We start from the raw sequence: 26,762 nt of genomic DNA on the forward strand, positions 1-26,762 counted from the left end.
TCCTGCTGATTGGCCTGTCCAGATCACCTGACTTCCTGCTGATTGGTCGGCTCAGACCACCTGACTTCCTGCTGATTGGTCTGCTCAGACCACCTGACTTCCTGCGGATTGGCCTGCTCAGACCACCTGACTTCCGGCTGATTGGCCTGCCCAGATCACCTGACTTCCTGCTGATTGGCCTGCTCAGACCACCTGACTTCCTGCTGATTGGCCTGCCCAGACCACCTGACTTCCTGCTGATTGGCCTGCCCAGACCACCTGACTTCCTGCTGATTGGCCTGCCCAGATCACCTGACTTCCTGCTGATTGGCCTGCTCAGATCACCTGACATCCTGCTGATTGGCCTGCCCAGAACACCTGACTTCCTGCTGATTGGCCTGCTCAGAACACCTGACTTCCTGCTGATTGGCCTGCTCAGACCACCTGACTTCCTGCTGATTGGCCTGCTCAGACCACCTGACTTCCTGCTGATTGGCCTGCTCAGACCGCCTGACTTCCTGCTGATTGGCCTGCCCAGACCACCTGACTTCCTGCTGATTGGCCTGCTCAGACCACCTGACTTCCTGCTGATTGGCCTGCTCAGACCGCCTGACTTCCTGCTGATTGGCCTGCCCAGAACACCTGACTTCCTGCCGATTGGCCTGCCCAGACCACCTGACTGCCTGGCGGCTCACCACCAGGGCAAGGTTGTTGGGTTACTAGGGCTTCCAGGTCATGTGTCCAGCCCTGTGGATGTCTCTTCCCAGGGGAAAACAGTGCCACCATGATTTTGTGGTTAAGCATCCCCACACTAACAGCAGAGCTGTGAAGGCTTGGCCCTCACGGGATTGAGTGTTAGGATGGGGAGCACACACTTGTGTGTTTGTGGGGGAATTTCCAGAGAGAGTTGGCATGTGGGACAGTGGCAGGAGGGAGAAGACCCACACTGATTGTGAATGGTGCCATCCAAAGTGCTGGGAGCCCGGGGTGGGGGGGAGATTAGGGAGCAGGAAGACTTGGGTGTGCCAGCCCCTTCTTTTGCTGTGGAATTCACCCATTGTAGCAATCATCCACTGACAACTCCTGTCTTCAGTGCGGACTCAGTGCTAGGGAGTGTCTGCATCTTCAGTGCTTGGACTCAGTGCTAGGCAGTGTCTGCATCTTCAGTGCGGACTCAGTGCTAGGGAGTGTCTGCATCTTCAGCAGTGGCTGGAATACTGAGGCATCCAGCCTCTGGACTGGACGTGTAGGTGGCCACTGCGGACTATGCCAGCCCTGTGTTAACCAATCCAAAAAAATCTTCTAGGGCCAGTGAGATGGCTCATCAGGTAGATGTGCTTGCCACCAAGCCTGAGACCTAGGTTTAATCTCCAGAACCTACACACACGAATAAAATACTAATCTCAATTAAAATATTGTATAAAATATTAATAATAGCATTTACTTAACCGTAAGTTAAGTGAATCTTCCATGACCGCTGTTCCTCTGGATAACACTGACAAGCACAACAGCCAACTCTGAATGGTTAATTGGCTGGGAAAACTGAAATTGAGAGACAAGTGGTCTAGATATTCCTGGAATGAGAGCATTAACTATGGAAAAAAAATACGTGTCCACACCTTGTTCACAGGTGGGCATTTGAAAAAATGATGCAGCTACAGTGTTTTGGACTGCTGTAGCCCTCGTTCCCATACCTTCCCCTTAGTCACACTGAAGACGGAGGTGACCAGTGAAGTGTAAGCTCATGTTGACAGGTAGTGTCCTGAAGTGTCTGTTTCCTCTTCCTGCCCCCTACTTCTTTGCTTCTTAGTAGTGTGTGTGTGTGTGTGTGTGTGTGTGTGTGTGTGTGTATGTGACAGAGACAGACACGACACACACACAGAATATGTGTGTGGAATATGTGTGACTATTAGGGCTGTGTGTGCCACAGCACACATCTGGAGGTCAGAGGGCAACCTTGAGTGTTAGTCCCTGTCCTCCACCTCTTTAAGACATGGTCTCACGGCCACTGTCTATACAGGCTAGTGGTCTGTGAGCTCCTGGGGACTCTCCTGTCTCTACTCATCATCTTCCTGTAGGAGTGCTGGGATCACAGATGCTCAAACCAGTGAATTTGACATTACATTGGTGTTGAGGACTTGAACTCGGGTCCACAAGCTGTCACAGAACCACCTTCCCACTTCCCTCTGTGTGGGAGCCCACAAAGATTCCAACTTGTGGTTTGACTCAAGGCCAGAGAGTCAGAGTTTATGTTGCTCTCCAAGGCTGCATAGTAGGGTACAAAGGCATGGTTGCCAGGTGTCTTATACTTCAAAGCCTCATTACAAGATGCTTTGCTCTGGGGTGTGGGCACTTGTTTGTGCTTTGATTTTGAAAGGGGGAGGTCTTTTGCCTCTCCCCTTGGTAGTGTATAAAAAACCCATTAGAATAAAACTCTGGGCGACTGGGTATTGACCCAGGGCCCTCCCGAAGCTATCCTGTTTCTCTGCCTTTCTTGTTGTCTCTGCCTATATTTCTATCTAATACTTCTTCATTCCTCTCTTCTCCCCCCACGAATTCTTCAAAAGGCTGGAGCTGGACTTCAACACCTCCCTCTGGCCAACCATCTTCCACAAAGTCAGCAGCCCCTAGAGGCACAAGCATCATCTGGAGGAAGAGCAGCCTCCAGTGGATGTTCCTCTCCAGCATCAGCAGATCCTAGAGGCACAAGCGCCATACACACCAGTGGGAAGAACACAGCCCGAGTAAAGTCCACACTGTTAGGATTCCAGCCACTCCTCCAGCTATATGAGCGCACATGTGCAGTTCAGTAGCCAAGTAAGGGGTCTTATGTCCTACATAATCCGTGTGCTGTGTGATTGTGCAATGCACAGTGTGGTCACGCAATCTGCACATGCATGGTGTAGCTCCATAAGCCCACATGCGCATGTGCAAGGGAATCCTTAAAAAGCCAGTCACAGACTCCCCACCTCTCTCTTGCTCTCTCCTCCTCCCCATCTCCTCCTTCTCCTCCCCACTCTTTCTCTCTCTCTGCACATGCCTTCCACAGGCCTGGTCACTCTCTTCTGTCTCCCCCCTCCTCCTTCTAATAAAAGTCTGCTCTGATAATGGGTTTCGTCGTGCCTTGTGACCTTTTAGCATGGTAACAGCGCCACTTATTAAAACCAGCATTGGTGCCATGCAAAGCAGGCTCTCCCAGCACTCTGTGTCTGGACCCTGTACCGAGGTTTTACTCCACCTTCGGCTGCCCGCTTCTTTCGTTTGCCCAGCCACCAGACTGCTCCGCACAGCACACTGGCTGCTCAGATTGATGAGTTTTCCCTTTCTGATCCCTCGCCATTTTCCACTACTGTAGCTTGAGATCTATTTCTCTCATCGGATCCCTGGGGGTCCTCAGGCTGTGCAAGCTACGGCACATTCTCTCTTGGTGAAGCATTGAATGCTGTCAGACTCCCAGGGGGTCCTCATGCTGCATACACTGCCAGCCCTTACCCTCCCTTGACGAAGGGTCAGGTAACTTGTGCTGGTCCACAGATCTTTACCTATTCTCAGGGACACCCAAGATGGGAGTCTTGGATCTTGTTTGTTATTTTAATTTTTTCTCTTGGCTGTAGTCATGGGACATAAAGGCTTCCTTCTCCTGGTCCTGCTCCTCCTCTGAGAAATGCCTTAAATATTCCTAGAAATATGGCTACATAATGGCTTCTTGAACCTCAATATTTCATGGAAATTATCTAACTTCTGCCACTGAACAGGCAAATGAAAAGAGTTACCCCATCCCCACACTTTTACTAAGCTCTGAACTCTCCCTTTCTGAGTCTTTCCCTCCTGCCCACGTGCAACCTGAACTTGAGGAATCTCTGACTCTAAAGAACCTCCACTTTTCTGACCTCTGCTCTGTTTCTCCGGTACTGGGAGGTCTGCTCCTGCCCGACTCTGGCTCCCACTTCCACTCTTACTGTCATCCGTTCTCAGTTGCCATGAGAAGCACAGACAGGTCTGGAAGCAGGCTAGGATGCATGCAAATAAGTTTATGATCAGGACCCACATTGGGATCATAATAATCCAGATGGCTCTCTAGCCAGAGATCAGTTTACAGCCTGCCTCCTGGCGGGTCTTCCTAAAGCTGTCCTCACACCAAACAAATAAACAAACAAAACTTAATTCAATATATGGAATAAAATCTGTCTCATGTCTCCCAGAGCTTCCTGACATCAGGAGAGAAGGCTCCTAACCCCAAAGGTGGAAGTTTCAGCTGTGGCATTTAAGGTACCATGGGAGAGATGAGAAAACCCATGAACAGAATTGCCAAATGTTGGAACACGTTATCCAAGCAGCTGCATAAGGGCTTCCAGATCCTTGTGCTTAAAAAGGCCACACAGGCTAGTGGGTGCCCTGATCCTTGGGCCATCAACTGAGCCTTGTTCAAAGTGCCACCTAGAGAGATGCTGGTCAACTTATTGCCCTGGTGCACCTCGTGGAATGGGAACATCAAAGACCTCCAGCAGACCTCCTGGGCTTGTTCACACACTCACAGGGGACTCAGGATGCACCATGGGGTGATCTCTTTCCTCCTTTTGGACACTAAGCCACTTACTCAATCCTGAGGGAGTTTTGGGATTCCACCTCTCCTCGTTTCCCTATTGTCAGGGTAGGGGGACAGCCTTACCCACCCCACCACTTAATTCCCCCCACCACTCAATTGTATTTTCAGGGGTACCTAATGGGAGGAGATTTTCCAGCTAAGGTAGGAGCTTTCATTTCATTTGATCCCCCCATGTGCCTCACTCCAGACCAGTCAGGAGTGCTTCTCCTCCTCATGCACAGGGACACAGACAGGGCCCTGCTCTCTCTCAGGTTCCAGAGGACACCAGGATCCACTGCCTTGTCCCCAATTCCAGAAGAATGAGTTCTCACCTCACAAGGTTTTTCTTTTTGGTTCCATCTTCTAATGAACTACTCAGCTAATTGTTACAGGATTACCATAGAGCTGGAGTCCAAGGACCATCAGATATACCCAGGTGGTAAGGAACAGTATCAGTCAAAAGGTATTTACACCCCCAGACCAAAAAGGGTCTGGGCCCTGCAAAAAACAGACTTTAATATAACAATCTATTACTGTTAAATGCTCTCAGCAATTAATCACCTGTGTCTACAGGATGCTAAACTAATAAAGGAAACAGGTACCTTAAGATAATCTGTCTTTGATAGTGCTTATCTCAAGTAAAAATTAAAAACATGTTCCAAATCTCTCTCTCTCTCTCTCTCTCTCTCTCCCTCTCTCTCTCTCAACAATAACCAGTATAAGCAGAGTACTAAACATTACAATGTCATGGTCACCAGCCCAAGACTTTAATTTTCTCATGGCTGCTTCTTAATATATTTAAAATTTCTTCTAAGCTCCAGAAACCAGCTTGAATCCATCTGGACAGGTCAGATCTGCTTCAGATAGGTGCAGCCCAAACTTTCCTGGTCTTGGGACCCCCTCTCTCACCCTGGGATGCTTCCAGAAGGAAAAAATAAAAAAAAAATAATTTTTTTTTCTAAGCCTTTCTCTGTCTCACCAACATCCTGTCAGACACAAGCAGCCGGAGTCCCAGGCCCAGAGGGATGATGGACAGGTCCAAGGCATGAGACGACAGCCCATAATCTTAGGACGCCTATCTACCTCAGAAGCCCCCTTCCTTACTCCCCACAAGAGCCAACGGATGCCACCAAGTCAGATGGAAGCAGTTTTTTAGGGGGGAGAAACAACGCCCCTGTTCCTGTTCACCCGCCTTTTTTATACTAAGCAAAAAGTTTGGGATGTTAGGATTCCGGCCACTCCTCCAGCTATATGACCACACATGTGCAGTTCAGTAGCCAAGTAAGGGGTCTTACATCCTGCATAATCTGTGCGCTGTGTGATCGCACAATGTGTACAGTGTGGTCACACAATCTGTACATGCATGGTGTAGCTCCATAAGCCCACATGCGCTTGTGCGGGGGAATCCTTAAAAAGCCAGTCACAGATTCCTCCCCTCTCTTCTGCTCTCTCCTCCTCCCCCTCCTCTTCCTTCTCCTCCCCCGCCCCCCGCCCCCCGCCTCTCTCTGCACATGACTTCCACAGGCCTGGTCACTCTCTTCTGTCCCTCCCCTCTCCCTTCTAATAAAACTCTGCTCTGATAATGGGTTTTGTCATGCCTCATGACTTTCCTGAATGGCCAAGGGTTCTGGTTTGTTGGGGGTGAGTGCCTAGATCCAGCATATCATCCAGTTCTGGCTGTTGTGTGTTGGTTTTAAGAACTGGATGATATGCTGGATCTAGGCACTCACCCCCAACAAACCTCAGCTGAGACAACCATACTTGACCTGACAACCAGAATCCTTGGCCATTCAGGGCAAGAGATGATAAAGGAACAAAAGACTCACCAAACAAAGACATCACAAGAATCAACACCTGCTCCTATAATTATCCCAAACCCAGATGGGTAAATGGCAGTGCAAGAATACACTCAACAACATAAAGAGCAATATGGCACCACCAGAACCTAGTAATCCTACAACAGCAAGACCTGAACATTCCAATGCAGCTGAAGCACAAGAAAATGACTTTAAAAATAACTTTATGATGATGACAGAGGCCCTTAAAGAGGAAATTAAAAACTCCCTTAAAGAAATGTAGGAAAGACAAACAAAAAATTGGAAGAAGTCAATAAATCCCTTAAAGAAAGCCAAGAAAAAAACAACAATCAAATAGGTAAAGGAAACAGTTCGATATTTGAAAATTGAAATAGAGGCAATAAAGACAACACAAACTGAGGGAATGCTGGAAATGGAAAGTCTGGGTAAATGAACAGGAACTACAGATATAAGCATAACCAACAGAATACAAGAGATGGAAGAGAGACTCTCAGGCATTGAAAATAGGATAAAGGAAATAAATTCATTGGTCAAAGAAAATGTTAAATCCAACAAGTTCTTAACACAAAACATCCAGGAAATCTGGGACACCATGAAAAGACCAAACCTAGGAATAACAAGAATAGAAGAAGGAAAAGAATTCCAGCTCAAGGGCACATAAAATATATTCAACAAAATCATAGAAGAAAACTTTTCCAACCTAAAGAAGGACATGCCTATGAAGGTACAAAAAGTTTACAGAATACCAAATAGACTGGACCAAAAAAAAAAAGTCCCCTCACCACATTATAACCAAAACACTAAACATACAGAACAAAGAAAGAATATTAAGAGCTGCAAATGAAAAAGGCAGACCCATCAAAATTACACCCGACTTCTCAATGGAAATTCTAAAAGCCAGAGGATCTGGACAGAACTTTTGGGGACACTAAGGCACCATGGATGTCAGTCCAGACTGCTATACCCAGAAAAGATTTAAATCATTATAGACAGAGAAAACAAGATATTTTATGACAAAACCAGATTTAAACAATACCTATTCACAAATCCAGACACACAGAAAGTACTAGAAGGAAAACTCCAACCAAAGAAAGGTAGATGAATCTAAGAAAACATGGGCAATAGATAATCTCACACTAGCAAATCAAAGAAGGGAAACACACACACACACACACACACACACACACACACACACACACACACTACTACTACTACCACCACCACCACCACCACCACCACCACCACCACCACCACCAAAATAAAATAATAACAGGAATTAACAATCACCGGTCATTAATAATGGACTCAATTTGCCTATAAAAAGACACAGCTAACAGAATGGATATGAAAACAGGATCCATCCTTCTGTTGCATATAAGAAACACATCTCAACTTCAAAGACAGGCATTACCTCAGAGTAAAGGGTTGGGAAAAGATTTTCCAATCAAGTGGACTTAAGGAACAAGCTGGTGTAGCTATCCTAATATCTAAGAAAATTGACTCCAAACTAAAAACAATCAACAGAGATGGAGAAGGACATTTCATATTCATCACAGGAAAAATCCATCAAGATGAAGTCTCAATTCTGAACAGTTATGCCCCAAATACAAGGACACCCACACTTGTAAAAGAGACATTACTAAAGCTTAAATCACGAATCAAACCCCACACACTAATAGTGGGAGACTTAACTCCCCAGTCTCACCAATGGACAGGTCTGCCAGACAGAAACTTAACAGAGAAATAAGGGATCTAACAGATGCTATGACTCAAATGGACCTAGCAGACATCTATAGAACATTTTATCCAAGCACAAAAGAATATACCTTCTTCTCAGCATCTCATGGAACCTTCTCTAAAACTGACAACATACTTGCTCACAAAACAAATCTCAACAGGTACAAAAAAATGTAACCTCCTGTATTTTATTGGATTGCCATGGGTTAAAGTTAGAATTCAATAACAACACACATTAGAGAAAGGCTATAAATTCATGGAAACTGAACAGCTCTTAACTGAATCACCACTAGGTCAAGGAAGAAATAAAGAAATTAAAGACTTCCTAGAATTCAATGAAAATGAATTCATAACATACCCAAACTTATGAAACACTATGAAAGCAGTGCTAAGAGGAAAGTTCAAAGCACTAAATACCTACAAAAAGAATTTGGAGAAATCTCACACTAGAGACTTAACAGCACACCTGAAAGCTCTAGAACAAAAAGAAACAAATTCACTCAGGAGGAGTAGACAACAGGAAATAAACTGTAGGCTGAAATTAATAAAATAGAATCAAAGAGAACAATACAAAGAATCAATGAACAAAAAAAGAGTTGGTTCATTGATAAAATCAACAAATAGACAAATCCTTATCCAAACTAACTAAAAGGCAGAGAAAGAGAGAGAGAGAGAGAGAGAGAGAGAGAGAGAGAGAGAGAGAGAGAGAGTATCCAAATTAACAAAATCAGAAATTAAAAGTGGGTGTAACAATAAACACTGAGGAAATCCAGAGAATCATTAGGACATACTTCAAAAACCTATATGCCACACAATTGGAAAATCTAAAAGAAATGGACAATTTTCTGGATAGGTACCACATACCAAAATTAAATCAGGACCAGATAAACAGTTAAATAGACCTATAACACTTAAGGAAATAGAAGCAGTCATTAAAAGTCTCCCAACCAAAGCCCAGGGCCAGATGGTTTCAGCACAGAACTCTAGGAGACTTTCAAAGAATAGTTAATACCAGTACTCCTCAAATTGTTCCATACAATAGAAACAGAAGGAGCATTCCCAAACTCTTTTTATGAGGCTACAGTTACCCTGATATCCAAACCACATAAAGATACAACAAAGAAAGAGAATTACAGACCAATATCCCTCATGAACATTGATGCAAAAATACTCCATAAAATACTGGCAAAGAGATATCTGAATAGAGGGGCCATTGTGGGGTTAGGGAGAAACCTGGTACCAGGGAAACTCCCAGGAATCTGCAAGCATGAGCCCAGTGAAGACTCCTAGCAATAGCGGAGAGGGTGCCTGAACTGGCCTTCTCCTGCAATCAGATTGGTGACTACCCTAATTGTCATCATAGAAACTTCACCCAGTAACTGATGGAAGCAGATGCAGAGATCCACAGCCAAGCCCTGGGCTGAGCTCTGAGAGTCCAGTTGAAGAGAGGGAGGAGGGATTATGTAAGCATGAGGGGTCAAGATCATGAAGGGCAAACCCACAAAGACAGATGACCCGAGCTCGGGGGAGCTCATGGACTCTAGACGGATAGCAGGAAGCCTGCATGGGACTGAACTAAGCCCCACTGCTAGGCAGCCCTGGAGCCATCATCCCACCCAGTCCTCCTCACCAAGAAACAGCTGAAGAAGGAAATGGAGAGGCTGACCACAGAGCTGCAGCTGGTGACCAGCAAAAGAAGTGACCTGTGACCTGATCTTCATCACTGAAGGAACTGTGGACCATAGGCCCTACCACAGCCAAATCCTTCCTATGAAAAACTGAAGTTGGAGCATAACCAGGTCATGTCAGAACTAAAGAGCTTGGAGAATGAGAACACGGAGGCATCAGAGAAGTTCAGTGAGCTGACCAAGGAGACGGTCTTCTATCGCAGTCTGCACAGGCAGCTCCTGGTGGAACAGAATCAGCTGGAGAAGAAGGTGGACACACTGAGGCAGGAGAACAAGGAACTGCTGGAGGATTGGGTCCTGCTCCACTTGAAGGACCTGAAAGTGATTTGTAAGGGCCAGGAGGAAGAAGACCAGTGATCTCAAACCCCAGTAACAACAGGAGCTCAGAAGATTGAAGGAAAGACTTCAGTTCCTGCTAAAGCAGAAGGAGGTGGTCACCAAAGAGAAGGACTTGGCAGAAAAGCTGCAACATCACTTTGAAGTCTCCCAGATGAACTGCCAAAGAAAGGAGACCTCAGGGAAATGTGCTGGCCCAGTCAACAAGAACTACTGTCCAGGAAACAATACATTTGATACTCAGTCCAAATACTTCAGCCTGAGCTGGAACAGGCCACAGCCCAGGATGAGATCCACTTGCAGAAGGAGGCTCTACAGCCACCTGCTGAGCCCCATTCCCAGCAATTACTGAATTCTGGGGATGCATTTTCTTTTTCAAATGTGGTTTCCATTGTGAAATAGGCCTTGGGTATTCCTAGCTACTGACCCATCATGGCTGCTTCTGGGGCTCGACTCTCTTTCCTTCTTGACACCTTTTGTGAGAACGGAGGAAGCCAAAGGAAGCTACAGGCAACTAGAGAGCATGGCATTCATCACCCTAGGATCTAGGCATCATCAGAAAAAGACACCACTTTGTAGCTATGAACTCATAAAGAGGAAAATACCTCACCCTTGGGGAGAACATGGCATATAAAGCCCCAAAGAGGGATGGCCATACTCTTGAAACTGCTGTTACAATTGGTGACTGTCTTCCTACCATGTCTCCAAGGCCAGCCACAGGGTGTAGATCTGTGCGGTTCAATCTGCAGCTAGAGAATGCTGCTTCTCTTAATTTTTCTTTGGTTTTTGGTTTAGGGTTTGTTGCTGCTGTTCCGGTTTTGGCTTTGTTTTTTTGATATTTGTTCTTGTGGCTGTTTTTCATAATTTTATAAGGCTATTCACTTGTTTAAATTGACTGCCCTTTTAGAGCCCCTTTCAAGAAAAATGCATTTTTTATTAATTAAAAAAAAAACAATTTCCAAATTCACCAAAAAAGAGACAGATATGCTTAAAAAAAAAAAAAAAGGAAAAGAAAAGAAATTCCTTCCCACGCCATTCATCTCAACCATTAAAGTCTGTGTGTGGTACGTGCATCCCAAATATTCCTAACGGTGGGAGAGAGAGATCGGAGCCACTTTGAGCCTTAGATAAGGTCCCAGAGGCTTTGGAGGCTGGTTCTTGGAGTCCTGGACCGGCAGTTTTGTGGTCTCCATCCGTTCTGCCGTCAGAAGATGAAGACCGCACTATCCGGCTACCCAGAGGAGCCTCACAATTAAATAGAGATGAAAATGTAGGCCATTGTTGAACAAAGATTTCTTTTCATGTTTGATTCCCTGATGGTTCAATTAAGCTGGTTTTCTTTTTATTTCATCCTCAGCAGAGCTCAGGAATGGCTGCTACCATTTCCCCCCTTTTTCTTGGGAGATGGCTTCATTAAGGGCCGCCTGCATTTCTCTCGTGTTTTAGCCTACTCATCCGGGCCCATTAACATCTATTCCTTTTACACTCTTCACAGATCTGATTTCACAAACCTCTAATCTTTACAAGAGATTTGATCAAATAAAAACTACGGGTAGTTATTAAACCACTTGTGGTCACTAAGGACCCCCTCCGGCTTAGCTAGAGAACAAAACTGTGATAACCGTGGCCTGCTTTCAAATCCTCCAGCTCAAGGCAGAGCCACGAGCACATTCTGGAAGCCAGGTTCCACCCGGGGCCACTGAGATGGATCGATGGGTATACATGATTGCTGCCAAGTGTGAAGACCTGAGTTCGATCCCTAGTCCCACAGGGCAGGAAGGAACTGACTCTCCGTTATCCCGTGACCTCCACACGTGTGAAATTAGATTTTCAAAAATAAATGGATAAATTTATGTTTTCTCTGGGCAGAGGGACTGGAAGCAGCTTGGGTCAGTCTCCCACTGGCGTTGGTGTGAACAGCATGACCACTCAGTCTGTCCTTCTGTCCCCGTGACTGGTGTCCTGCGGTCGCTTCTGTCTTTAGCAGGAAGCTGGTCTGCTCCCACATCTGATGATAGCCATTCTTTTCCTGTCACTTGCTTGGCCTTTACTCTCAACCTTTGAGGTTCTAAATAAATTAATTTCATCTTCAGGATGGACATGTGACTGATGCTTGGCCAATCAGAACATCACCACACTTTATTGGATACAGTGATTGGCTCAGGAACAGCCACGTGACTAGTCTGTCCAATTGGAGTTGAAGATATTCAGCGACAGGACTTTTCTAAGGTTGGCTGGGACTAAATAGTCTCTTCTCGCCGGATGCGTGAGAGGAAAGAGTCTGTCCTTGCTGCCTGTGCTTTTACTATCGAACCAGGAGAAGTCTGAGAGGGTGAGCTCCTGAGAGGGTGCGCTCCTGTGAGCAGAGTCCACACACACACACACACACACACACACACACACACACACACACACACACACACACATTAAAAAAAGGGGGGGAGGAAGGGAAGGGGAGGAGAATTTGAAGGAAAATTGAGCCATGACCAGCCTGGACCAGCAGCTTCTCCTGACTCATTTATGGATCAATGCATTTAGTTTTTACTTATGTTCACTTAAGTGGATTCTCTGCCCCACCTCGCTCCCTTCCAGGATCTTTCCTTCCTCTTTGCCTTCCTCTCCCTCTCTCACTTCTTCTCTCCCTCCTCTCTCTTTCACTCCTCCCCCTCCCTCCTGTCCTTGACAGGGTCTTACTTAGTTCAGGCTGGCCCCAGGCTCACTATGTAGCCCTCAGGATCACAGCAATCCTCCGCAGCCCCCAAGGACTGGGATCACAGGCATGAGCCTCTAGATCTAGCTCTAAGTGTCCTCTGCTTGGGTTTCCATGAGAGTTAGTCCTTGTCACCTTGTCTGGATTTAGAATCACCTAGGAAACTGGCGAGGGACACCACTGGTATGTCTGTGAAGAACGTCAGGGAAGAGCCACCCTGAATTTGAATGGCACCATTCCATGGGTTGAGGACCTGGATGGAATACAAGGAGAAGGAGCTGGGTGGGATGCCTGCTCTCTGCTTCCTGTCTGCCTAAGGATTGTCCTCTGATACATGATCCTGCTGTCATGACGTTATGTGGAAGTACTCAAACCTTCTAAAATTCTGAGGCAGAATGAGCACGTTGTTCCTTTATATGGTCACAGTGGTGAGGAGGCTAACTAATACAGTTCCCAGATCTATAGGAATAGTCACTTTGGATGCATCAGGCATGTGATTTCAGCTCATTTCTTCAACATCTCACAGCCTGAGGACTGACCTGCCTTGCTTACAATGGACCTTGTCTTTCCTCTTGGTCAAGAGCTTGTGAGTTTGCCCTATGCCCTACTGTAGTAGAGGCTTTTGGGTCACACTCAGCCTTCCAGGTGCCTTTTCCACCTACTGCTGCTGAAGACCCACGCTGCAAACCTTACTTGAGTAATGCTCTCAAGGAAATGGACTTAACTCTCTGTGAGGTACTTGGGGCTTCCCTAGCTGGACGTTGGCTGATGTGGGCCTCCTCGAGGGCCAGATGCAGTGGGCAAAGGGGACTCCCACAGAGGAGGCTCCCCCTCTCATCCAGGATTAGGTTCAAACCACAACCAAACTCTGGTTTTCATAGAGAGATCCTTTCTTAAGCAGGGAAGAAAAGTTAAAGTGGCTGCTTTCTGACTCTGGCAGAAAAACAGTAGCAAAGGACCTTGCAGGTGTAGTTTTTAAGAGGAGGAGAAGGCGGGGTGGGGGTGGGGTCTGTGTAGAATGGGCTGGGATGCTGTGATAAAGGAGATATGGGAGGAGGGAGAAGAGGAAGGGTAAATGGGAGAGGGAGCTGTAGCTAGAGTTTTCCTGCCTTGCCCACAGTCAGGACAAATCTTTGTCACCTGCCAGTCCCACAGCTGCTCAGACCCAACCAAGTAAACACAGAGACTTATATTGTTTACAAACTGTATGGCCGTGGCAGGCTTCTTGCTAACTGCTCTTATAGCTTAAATTAATCCATTTCCATAAATCTATACCTTGCCATGTGGCTCGTGGCTTACCGGCATCTTCACATGCTGCTTGTCATGGCGGCGGCTGGCAGTGACTCCTTCCACCTTCCTGTTCTTTCTTTTCTCCTGTTAGTCCTGCCTATACTTCCTGCCTAGCCACTGGCCAATCAGTGTCTTATTTATTGACCAATAAGAGCAATTTGACATACAGACCATCCCACAGCAGGGGGCAGGGGTATTTGACCTGCAGGGACAGAGGACTGTCTCTGGATAGAGGGGGGACAGAAGGGGCACACAGGAAAATGGAGGTTAAAGATAAAATGGGAAACCATTTTAGGATGAGGTGTTTAACTTTAGTTGGGCACATTGATTAGGTGAGCCAAAGGGGACTTTTGATTTCTGGACTTTGGTGGTCAGCCTCAGGAGGAGAAAGTGGCCAAATGAGGGAATAGACCTTGGTGGCTGGCTTTAGGGATGTAACCTAACAGTTTGTAGCAAGGCAGAGGGCTGGGGGAGAAAGACAGGGTCTCCAGAGCCATGCTGCCCATTCTTCAGCTGGCCAGGGTCCATTTATTTGTTTTATTATTGAGTAGCTGGGTGTTGGGTAAATGGGTGTCATTCTCTTTGGCTGCTTCCTGCTGACACTGGGGTGTCATTATTAGGGACCCAAGGAAGCTGTGTTGTGGGTCAAGGTCAGGAAGAGCAGGCTGTGTCAGTGGATGTCCAGGTTCTGAGGGGACCTTCAGAGGCTAGGGAATTCTGTGAGGCTGGACCAGGACGTAGATTCCCAGGAAATAGCCGGGCCGGCACTGGTGTTGCTTGAGCCGTTGATTTGAAATCTGTTGGAAGAGATAGACTAGGGACAGAGGTGAAGCTAAGGAGTTTAGAAAAAAGTTCTTTTCTCTTGGATGTACACTTGAAATGGTTAGGTTCATGGATCTGGTAGTTGGGAAGAGGAGTCCTAAGATTAGGGAAACGCGGAGAGCACCAGGGGAGTGGGGAGAGATCCCACCCTTAGGAATAGGAATTAGGCAGCAAACCCAGGCTGCTGGTTGACAGGAGTACCTACGTGGAGTTTGGTTGAGAGTTCTTAAGAGAAGCCAGGAGAATTTAGACGGGCTGTATAAGGTTAAGTGGGGAACAGCTGTCACCTGAAAGCAGGGTCTGGTGGTGTAGGGGGAATACAATTTGAGAGGCTTTTGTTACATCACAATAGCTTTTCCTGGGGGCTTTGGGGGGTCTGAAATTGAAATACGTTAGGGATATGGGCAGTAGAGAGGTTTGTGTTAAATGGTGATAGGGGTGGTCTGTGGCAGATTTTTGGGATTAGGGTGGAGATGTTAAGAGAATCCATCTTTGGCTCTCAAAGAGGCATGTGTTCTGATGGCTGGGGACAAGCCATCTTTAGTGGGGTGTTGGGCCTTGGTGACTGGAGGAGCATCACCAGCGAGAGGAACCGCTGCTGGGCAGGGTGTTGAAAGGAGACGCAGAGAAGCCAGTGGAAGACATTGGAGGAGGGATCAGTGAAGTTGAGGAGTTTGTTGGATGACCTTGACCCAAGTGAGGGTTTGGCCATGAGAGGGTGTGTAGGGGGAGATGGCGTGGGTTTAGCCATGGTTTGTAATTGCGAATGTAGGATTTGTTTAGAGTATGCGATGTCTCAGGGCCTCTGGACAGTTAGGAAAATTAGGGGAGTCAGTTGGCAGTTGGTGTTTGACCATCATTTGGATAGAGGGAGAGTAGGAATGTGAGGAGAGGGATGAGATTTGTGGGGAATGGGTGATCTGGAGGGAAGAGGAACCAGAGGGTGAGGATGAACATGATAATGGAGGGGTCAGTCCGGTGTGACCATCTGACAGGAGGGAGCTGCCATCCTTATAAAAAGTGTAGGCAGAGATAGCTAAAGGAACCTCTTGTGTATTAGAGGGATGGGGTAGGAGGTCTTAGAGAGTTTGGGGGAGGTAGGCAACAGGGGCAAAGGTTGATCCTTGAAAATGTTTATGCATTTTGGAAGTGTAAGGATGGGAAAGTTTGTATGGTTCTGGGAGGCAGAGGGCTGGAGCTGAAAGGGCAATGTTTTAAGCTGAAGGAATTGCTTGTGGATGGGAGGAAGGGGGAGGTCTAGGAGTGGCCTGGTATAGGGAATATATCATGAGTGAGTATTTAGGGGTCTGTGAGCAGAGGAGATTGGCCATTCCCAAAGGAAAGCAGTTCAGTTTTGTGGAGGGTGGAGATAAGGAGCAGAGATGGGCAAGGCGGTCTAAAATAAGGTGTCTGTAGGTTGGCATGAGACAGTCCAAGATAGATGACTTGGGAGAGGAGAGTTGAGCTTTGGAAGGGATGACCCGGTGCCTTCTGGAACTGAGGAAAGTGAGGAGTGAGGTGGTGTCCGATTGGCCAGCAGAGAAGAGGACTGTAAAGGAGGAGGTAAGGGAGAAGGCAGGCTGGGTCTGAATCAAATGTCTTGTCAAAACTGTGGGGACAGTCTCTGAATCCTGGGGAAGGACAGTCTAGGTCAGTTGTGGGAATTGTTGAGTATCAGGATCCTTCTATATGAAGGCAAGAAAGTCTTGGGAGAGAACATCCAGGAGTACTGAGAAGAAAGTGTTTATAAGATTTAGGACTGAAAAGTGAGTGGTGATGTCTGGGATAAGAGAGGGGACAGCCTAAGGGTAGAGACTTAACAGGGTGTAAAGGGACAACAGTTAATGGAGTGAAGGTCCTGGAGTAGGTGGGAGGGGAGTGTTGTTGGGTGAGGAGGTATGGTATGGCCTAGATGATGGCTTTGAGGCCTAGGCAGAGGCTGGTGAAGGGTAGGGAGTATTTGGAGATGTAGGCAGAAGGGCCTTTGAGTTCAATAGAGGGAGGTTTATGGTGCAGCAAGGAGAGGTGGACCCCACACAGTGGGAAGGGCTGGAGAAGGAGGCAGAGGGCCAGAGAGGTTTGGGGATTTTAGAGGACAGGAAGAGGAGGGATGCAGGAGTGTCCTGGAGCTGTTGTCAGGGGCAATGGGGGAGGCAAAATTTATGTCACTTCTGGAGAGGACATTCTTTCCTAGTGAGGGAATGAGGAATGGGGAGAAAAAACTTGAAAGGAGCAAGTTAAGGTAGGAGGCTGGAGGGGTCTGAAGGACTGGTTATGTGTTCTTACTATGAGTGAGGGTGATAGGACCCAACAGTAGCATAGAGAGAAGGAAAGAAATCTGAAACTACTTTTTATATACCTTAAATTACTGTCTCGGACCCATTAGATGGCTTATTTAAGCTTTCACATCTTTAACACAATTTTTGTAACTTGTATCATTTGTTTTCCTTGACCTTTATAACTTACATGTCTGTTTGTTATAACATTTAGAAACTCAGATCTGTTAGTGCGAAGCCTGTCAGCAAGGCCAACTGTACACATGAAATGGACCAGACAGATGCATGTTGGCTGTGGTTAAAGCCACAATTAGTCATCAATATCCTCAGAGACCTGTGAAGGATACATTTTAGTAGGAAGTATAACTTAAATGGTTGTCGTATCAATTAAATGGCAGACTTACTTAGGCATTCCTTTGAGACTTACTGGTCCATTGCCCAAGCAGTAGTCCACTTTCAGTTGTCAGATGAGAGCAGCTTTTAATCTTCAGTTTTCCCACAGAGCAGAGGGCCTTCAGGCAGTCAGACTCAGGTCTGAATTCTCCCTGGAAATGAAGAACTTGGGGAAATTGACCTTATTTTGATGAGGCAGGGGACAGCAGAGCATTCAACCCAAGAGTGTCCACAGTCTGTATAGGGTTCTGGCAGCAGGCACGGGACAGTTTTCCCCAGTGGTTAGCATTACCACAGTCCAGGGGGAGTTGTTGGTGTGATGGTGGTTTGTCTTCTTTGGAGAACTTAAGAGACCTTAAAGTGTTTTTTTTTGGGGGGGGCGGGGGCGCGGGAGGTCTCTGTTTATTGTGGAAGGTTTTTATTGAACATCTTAAATGTCTTATTCTTCAGGTCTCTGAGAAGTTTGAGAACCATTATCTATTAAGTGTACCTGGACTAGAAAAATTTTATTCCTAGTTATTTGTTTTCAACGGCTAAATGAACCTCATTTCTGTAATTAATCATGACTGTAAGTATAGTTATGAATGTATTAAAGAATGATTATTTATGAGGCAATTGATAATTAACTTGCATGTTTTAATCATCTTTAGCATTTTATGTTGTAGGCAGTGTTGGGCTAGGAAAGGGTTAAGGTAGGAAAGCCATGGCAAGGACCCTGATGGAGGGCGGTGTTGTCCCAAGGCCATAACTGGTACGGCATTACCGGTACTCGACTATCAACAGTGAAGAATTTGGCTTTAGGAAGGGAGGGGGAGCTGTGTTGGGCTGAAAGGAGGGGGGGGCTTTTGGGGTGAGGAGTGGGGGTGCTGTGGGAACAGTATAGGTGGAACAAGTGGCTGAGGAGGCAGGGGAGGAGGCTTGGTGGGCTCTGAGTAGCCTGGGGACCTGGGGATGCTGCAGAGCTCCAGGAGAGGAGTGACTAGTTGTTAAGGAGGGTTAGAGAGGCTGATGTGCTTTGGGCGTGAACACTGATGTTGCCCTGCCAGGCTGGAGTGTGCAGAGTGGGTGGCCCATGTGCAAGGAGAGCAGTTACCAAGAGAAGAGGGTCTTCTGGAGCATTACCAGAGCTCCCGGAGGCTGGAAGTTGTGGGGACTGTAGCAGCTGCTGAAGTTTGGGCCTGAGGGGCGTGACCGGGAAGCTATGGGCTCTGGTGGGCAAGGGTTGGACTGAGCAGAGGAAGTGTGGGGCGGGGGGAGTGGGAACCAGGGACGTGGAGACTGGCCTGTCTGGCCTTAGTGAGACAGGTGGATGGAGGAGTTGTCATAGTTTAGTGGTGGAAGGTGACCTTGGCGGGTTGGAACCAAGGGGCACCACAAAGCACACCGTGCAACAGAGCTCACGTGGGAGGTTTATTGGGGAGGAGGGGTGGGTGGGTGGGTGGGTGGGATGCAGAAGTGGCTACTGAGTGAGAGCAGAAGAAAGAGAGAGAGGGTCCAGGGGCTTGGCTTTAGATAAGGGATGTAGCGCATGTGCATAGGGAGATTGTTCTTCAGTGGTGGCAGCAGTCACACTGTCACATCTTGGCTGCTGCTGACGTGTCCTGTGAGATCCCTGAGGGCAGGTCAGTATAAACGCCTGAATGACACCATTCCTCCCTTTGGTTTATCAACAAGATGAGAGAAACTAGGAAGGGGAATGGAGAGGCAGGGGTGGGGGCATTGTGCTCTTTTAGACTGCTTCCTGTTGTCTGGGGTGTAGGAAACTCTGGGGTGCTGTTGGTTCTCATCATCTGGGCAAATTTGGTGGTCATGTACTTCCAGCTCTGTGGCTAACTGTAGCGTGAATTCTAATTGGTTTTAATATTAAAAACCCGGAGTCAGATATCAGGGTGAAAGCTGAAAGATCAGAGAAGCAGCAGCCACTAGAAAGACTTCTTACTTCTAGGAATCCTCAAACTGAAGGGGGCGAGATCCTGTCTTCACCGGCCTTATATTCCGGTTCCACCTCCCTAGTGCTAGGATCAAAGGCATGCGCTTCTCAAGTATTGAGTTCAAAGGCATGAGATCCCAAATGCTAGGATCAAAGGTGTGTGCCACCACTGCCTGGCCTCTGTGGTTAACTAGTGGCTAGCTCCACCCTCTGATCTTCAGGCAAGCTTTATTTGTTAGAGCACAAACAGAATATCACCACAGTTAATGGTTGGTAGTCTTGGAAAAAAAATAGCTGATTAATTGTTTGATTAGAGATTTTTGAATATGTCACTGGAGAAATGTAGAGAAGAAATTGATAAAAACAGAATGTGATTAGTAGAGACAGGAGAATGAGAAGGAGAGAGATCAGGAAAGAGAAGTATCCACTTCCATATGGGGTTTTTGGCTAATTTGTAGGGATGGACTGCAGAGGAGAAGGTCACCTACATACTATATGAGTTTAGATTTGGGAAAAGATAGAAAGTAGATCAGAGGCTAAGGCCTGGCCAAATAGGTGTGGGCTATCTGGGAACCCCTGGGGTAGGACAGTCCAAGTGAGCTGTGGAGAGGTGGGTGTCAGGGTCAGTCCAGGTGAAAGCAAAAATGTTTTGTAACTGAGTGTCAAGAGGGATAGAAAAGAAGGCATCCTTGAGACCCAGGACTGAGAAATGGGAGGTCCCTGAGGGGATAGTGGAAAGGAGTGTGTAAGGGTAGGCACACAGGGTGGAGCAGGACCACTGCAGAATTAATGAGCTGGGGGTCTTGAACCAGGCAGTAGGTCCCATTGGGCTTTTTAACTTCAAGTATAGGAGTGTTAAAGGGGGAAAATGTGGGGCGAAGCAGTTTTTTTCTTAGGAGGTCAGAAATGACAGGCTCAGGTCCTCTGAGACTCTGGAGTGAGAGTTGGTACTAGGCTTGAGTGATACACCAGCTAGGGTCCTGTAATTGGATGATGATGGGGGAATGGTGTTTAGCAATAGAGGGGTATTGGGTATCCCAGACTTGGGGGTCCCCCTGGGAGGCTGGCAAAGGAAATGATGTGTTGCAACCAGTAGGGTGGGTGGCTAGGAGGAGGAGGAGGAGAGAGGCTGCTGGCCAACTTGGGGTCAGGCAAAAGAGGGAGCAAAAGAAATAGACGCTCCCACTTTAGCTAGGAGACCCCTTCCCAGTAAGGGGACAGGACAAGATGGCACACCAGGAAGGAATGAGTGAGAGAAAAGCCCCTGAAAATGTAATTGAGTGGTGGGGTCTGGTGGGTAGGTAAGGCTGTCCCCCTACCCCGACAGTAGGGAAACAAGGAGAGGTGGGTCCCCAAAACTCCCTCAGAATTGAGTAAGTGGCCCCAGTGTCCAAGAGGAAGGAGACAGACCACCCTGATACCATAATGACTACCTGGGGTTCCCTGCAGGAGATGACAGCGGTCAGGCCAAGAGCCTGGGCCCTTCTGTTGTCCATGCCAGACCTAAAAGGTCGGCTGAAGAGTGTTCTGGGCCTGATGTCTCCACTACACGAGAGACGTGGGGACGGTCATCAGCCCAGTGTCCCTCTTGATGGCACCTTGGATGTGGCCAGGGTGGCCTGTGGGCATCAGGGCAGGCCTGGGCCCTTGACCCTCCTGACCACACTTGAGGCAAGGACCCAGTGGTCCTCAAGGCTTAGGAGGCAAGGGAGCCCGGGCAGTTGCCGAAGCTTGTTGAATGGCCTTGGCCAACATTTGGTATCTGTTTATGGGCTTTTTCATTTCTCTAATGGTTCACCTTAAAGGCCAGCACTAAGGCTTAAGGCCTAAGTCTGTGGGGTTAGGGGTCCTCTCTCCAGATGCTTAAGTTTGGCCCTAATGTCAGGGAAAAGGTTATAAGGAATTGTTTACCCTCTGGGTTTGTGGGGGGGGTGGGGTTTAGATTGCTATACTGGAAAAGGGCCTCTGCGAGGCATTCTAGGAACTGAGACAGGTTTTCATGTTTGTCCCAGATGACCTCTTGGAGTTTCTCATAGTTTACTTGTTTAAGGACAGCCTTATGGAGACTGGCCATGAGGCAAGCTGTGAACTGATCTCCAGCTAGAATGCCACCTGGAGTGTTGCAGTCCCACTGCGATCCCAGTTGGGATCTCAGCCCCAACTGCGTGTGCTATGAGGTTGGTAAGGTGGAGACTCGTTAGCAGGGTCAAGATTAGTGGAGGTTTCCTCTAGTTCAGACTTCATAGCTAGCAGGAGCTGAGTGGGGGGACAGGAAGAACAGAGGGAGGGCTTGGAGCGAAGAAGAGAAAGCTTGGACATAGGGAACCCTCTTCTATCTCCCCAATCGCTGGCAAAAGTTGCAAAGGTCCGGTATAATATTGAGATCTAGGGTCTTGGTAGACAGCCACTTGGATTGATTATCTAAGGGGTATTGGGACCAGATTGGACTGCAAAGGCAGATACATTTAGAAGCCCTGAAGTTGGGTGAAGAACCAAAGCACCCCCCATTTCAAGCAAGCCCCTCACCCCAGCTTGAAACAGGCCTGAGTTCCAAGATTCTCAGAACTGCTGACATAGGTCCCAGGACAAAGTCAGGATGTTTGAAGAGCCATCTGGTAACAATTGATTAACCATAGAATGCCGGAGATGGTCAAAGTACAAAGTCAGGATGTTTGAAGGACTATCTGGTAGCAATTGACTAACCGCAGAATGCCCCAATGCCGGAGGGAGTCTATAAAGTGTGACAAACAACGGGTTAAAACTACAAAGTAAGACAACACAGAAATTCTGGAAAGCCCCTAAAATTTGAGCCAATCAGAATTGTACCCGTACTTGCACCCGTAAATGATGTAACCTTATGGTTTTTGCCTTTAAAAACTGAGCTGGGGGGGCACCTCCTCTAGCCTCCGCTATGTCCGGGGTGCTCAACCAAGGTCCCTGCCGCGGCTTGAATTGAAATAAACCTTGCTTTTGCATTTCGGTGAGTTTGTGTCTCTGTGGTCTCTTCGGGGGTCTCGCGCCCAGGGCACAACATTGGGTGCTAGATATAGAGGTCTGAGGTTTTCCAAAAGGTGTCCTCGGGGGAGCTTGGAGGTATGGTCGAGGATTCAGTTCCCATGAGTGAGGTAGAGGAAGAAGATCCAAAGCCTGAGTGTCTTGGAATCCCAGGCATCCAGGGAGGATCAGATTACGTGGGTAAAAGCTGTCCACTGAGTCATCACGAACTGAGCAGGGCCCAAGGGCTAAGAGCCCAAGCAAGACATGGCCGCCTGGTACCAGGGCTTGTGAACAAGGCAAAAGGAAGAAAGACCATGTTCAAGAGATTAAGCCTTACTCATGGGAAATGTCCAGAGGTGGGTGTCGGCCAGAGGAGGGTCAACCCTAGCCTTAAAGACCATGGTGGGGGGGTTCCTCTGCCCCTAAGATACCAGAGGGGTGCCAGATGCTCAACAGTCACTCCCTCAGATCCGGGGAAGCATTTTTGCCTACTGGGAGAAGGAGGACTTACCAGTTGCTGCTGGTGCTGGGTGAAGTGTCCAGTGATTGGTTAGTTGGAAAGTGAGCCTGTTGTAGGTGAGATGGGTACAGGGTCCTGGTGTGCCTCAGACTGCCAGTGGGCAGCAGTAGCCACCAGGAGGTAACCTTGGCAGGTTGGAGGCAAAGGGCACCACAAAGCCAAACGGGAGGTTTACTGGGGAGGGGGATGCAGAGGCAGCCTCTGAATGAGAGCAGAGTAAGAGAAAGGGGGGAGAGGAGAGCTTGCTTTTTATAAGGGGACATAGTGTGTGCACTTAGGGAGAGGGCTCTACTCAGTGGCTGTAGTAGTCACAGTGTCACATCTTAGCTGCTGCTGCTACTGTGTCCTGCCAGGTCCCCAGGGCAGGCCCCTGTAAATGCCTGAATGCTAACGGGGTGGGGAGGGTGACTGACAAAGGAGATTGTTTGGAAGGCAGCTAACCATGAGGAGGACGGAGGCGGGTGCTGGCTGCATGGGCAGAGCAGAGCTGGCTGGCGGGCACAGAGTGCCTGGCAGTCAGTATTCCTGCAGCATGCAGAGGGTTAAATAGGACATGAACTGGCCCAAAGGCTTACAGTGGAGTTCGGGAAAGTTCAGGGAGTGTAGGAGTCACACAGAGGACTTGGGGCAGACAGAAGGAAAGCAGAGGCATGATCTCTTTCCATGTTCCTGTGCACTCACAAATGGTGTAAAGATCCTGAATAATGTTAGGATCCAATCTACATGGTAGGGGACATTTAGATTGGTTATCTAGTGCATATAGAGGCCAGGCTTATGTACTACAGGGAATGAGCTTAGGAGATTTGATGTCTGAGTCTTGTTGCAGTTTGATACTCTGGAGGAGACAATCCAAAGGTGAGTGAGTGAGTTGGAATGGAGGGTGAGGAACCCATCACCAATGGTGGATGACCAGTGGGCCAAGGTAGAGAGGCAAGGTGTCCCTTGTATTTTGAGAGGCCTGGGACAGAATCTCTGGGAGAGAGGGGGTCCTCACCCAGGCTCTGTTACCAGCAGAGCTACCCGAGTGGGTCCAGACCATGCGGGTCAGGGAAGTCCGCGACCTGTCGACAGGATTTCCAGGCGGTACAGAGCAGACACCGGATTCCAGCAGTACAGCTACCAAAAGTAAAGGGAGAAGCCCCTTCCGGACCAGACTGGACGGATTGTGCCCAGCTAGCAGCCAGTCCTTGGGAGTCCGCTGCTGTAGGAGTGGAGGCTGTGGAGGGGTGCAGTCTCCCCAATCCCACAGGACAGAGTGAGCACTGGCCATCCCACCGCTGTCACCCGGTAATCTGGGGACTGTTCAGGACAGTCAGGGATGGGGACTTACCAATCAGCCGCTGTTGATGAGGGGATCAGGCACCAGGAGGACTGGAACATGTGAAAAAGGGCTGGGGGTTATTGGCCAATCCTCGGTTTGGCACCAATGAAGGGGCTCCAGCATGGCACGCGATCCCTCCTAGATCCTGGGTTAGGCACACCCAAACACCTGCTTTCACAGAGAGATCCTTTCTTAAGCAGGGAAGGAACGTTAAAGTGACTCACACAGAAAACAGCAGCAAATGACCTTGCAGGTGTAGTTTTTAAGAGGAGGAGAAGGCGGGGTGGGGGTGGGGTCTGTGTTAGAATGGGCTGGGATGATGTGGTAAAGGAGATATGGGATGAGGGAGGAGGGGAAGGGTAAAAGGGAGAGGGGCAGGGGTATTTGACCTGCAGGGACAGAGGACTGTCTCTGGATAGAGGGGGGACAGAAGGGGCACACAGGAAAATGGAGGTTAAAGATAAAATGGGAAACCCCATGTTAGGATGAGGTGTTTAATTTTAGTTGGGCATGTTGATTAGGTGAGCCAAAGGGGACTTTTGATTGCTGGACTTTGGTGGTCAGCCTCAGGAGGAGAAAGTGGCCAAATGAGGGAATAGACCTTGGTGGCCGGCTTTAGGGATGTAACCTAACAGTTTTTAGCAAGGCAGAGGGCTGGGGGAGAAGGGCAAGGCCTGCCAGAGCCATGCTGGCCATGCTTGAGCTGGCCAGGGTCCCTTGGGCAGGCTCCCAGTGAAGACCTGAGCTGGGGAGATGTCACCTCAAGTCACACCCTCCTCCCTCTTTCCTCTTCCTTCCCAAATGACTCCCCAGTTCAACTTTAGCTTCTGAGGAGCTCAGCCTGTGGCAACTCAAATATGGTCGCCGCAATTCCTCCATATTCTTCTCCTAATGCTGCTCCTCCTGACGGGTGGGTGTCTCTGTCGTTGAATCTGGGTGGCCTTGGGACTCTGCCAGCAGAGTGAGATCCAAGGGTTACTATGGTAGTACAAGGATAGGTTGTAAGAAGGAATGGAGCTTCAGCCCTGCTCACAGGGGTGTTTTCTGTGAGGTATTTATGGAGCACAAAGCCTCTTTTGCTTTATTAATATAGTAAAGACTGTTTGGAGGGCTGGCCAGGAGGCTCAGTGGGTACAGGCTCTTACCAATCTAACGACCTGAGTTTGGTCTCTGGCACCCACGTGGTGGAAGGAGAGAACTGACTACCACAAGCTTCCTCTGACCCCATCACTCTTGCTGTGCCCCCCACCCCAATGAGTAAACAGTAATTTTTAAAAAAGGGAAGGACTGCCCAGAGGGGCCTGGAGGGAATAGGTAGTAGGTATGTAGATAGATAGTATTATGGGTTGCATATGAAATTTCCCCTATAGGCTCTTGTCCCTGGCTGGCAGGGCTGTTTGGGGAGGTGTTGGAGACCTTAGGTTATGGGGCCACCCTGGAAGCAGACCCCATAGTAACATGTTGTTATGTGGAATCTCCACTTTCCTCCTGTTTCCCAGCTTTGTGTCAGTGAAGAAATGAACAGCAACCTCTACCACACATTCCTGCCGCCATCTAAGTTCATGGCCCTTGTGAAACCGTGAGCCAAGACATCCCTCCTCCCTGAGATTGTGTCTGGTCACAGAGACACAGATGTAACTAATATGGATGGATGGATGGATGGATGGATGGATGGATGGATGGATGGATGGACGGACAAACGGACGGATAGATGGATGGATGGATGGACGGACAGATAGATGAATGGATTGATAGACTTGATCAGTCCTGGCTGTTCTAGTCTCAGGACAGCAGCAGTAGCTGCCTTCGGATGGTATTCACTTGAAGGACTCTACTGTAGCAGCAATCTTAAAACGTTCTTATTATGCCGGGCGGTGGTGGCGCACGCCTTTAATCCCAGCACTCGGGAGGCAGAGGCAGGCGGATCTCTGTGAGTTCGAGGCCAGCCTGGGCTACCAAGTGAGCTCCAGGAAAGGCGCAAAGCTACGCAGAGAAACCCTGTCTCGAAAAACCAAAAAAAAAAAAAAAAAAAAAAACAAAAACAAAAACAAAAACAAACAAACAAACAAAAAAAAAAACGTTCTTATTAATAAGATGAAACCTGGAGCCAGGTATTGGGGTGAATGCTGGAAGATCAGAGAAGCAGAACAAGCCACAGCTTCCTCACCTTGCCAATTCCTCAGGTTTCCTCAGACTGGAAGCTTCTGAGTCCTCATCCAAATGAATCTCAGCTGAACTGTGCTGCTCAAAGCCTAAAAGCTTAACCAGGCCAAATGCCTCTAGTTTCTGGTCCTTACGCCTTATATAACTTTCTGCTTTCTGCCATCACTCCCTGGGATTAAAGGCTCACTTTCTGGGATT

At 48.0% G+C, this 26,762-nt stretch overlaps 1 pseudogene; it reads left to right on the forward strand.

Annotated features, from left to right (window-relative positions):
* Positions 1-7,319: 7,319 nt before the first annotated feature.
* Positions 7,320-10,163, forward strand: LOC102926326 (disks large homolog 5-like; annotated as a pseudogene).
* Positions 10,164-26,762: the final 16,599 nt, after the last annotated feature.

The sequence above is a fragment of the Peromyscus maniculatus genome, chromosome 21, assembly GCF_049852395.1.
Source record: "Peromyscus maniculatus bairdii isolate BWxNUB_F1_BW_parent chromosome 21, HU_Pman_BW_mat_3.1, whole genome shotgun sequence".
Lineage (NCBI taxonomy): Eukaryota > Metazoa > Chordata > Mammalia > Rodentia > Cricetidae > Peromyscus > Peromyscus maniculatus.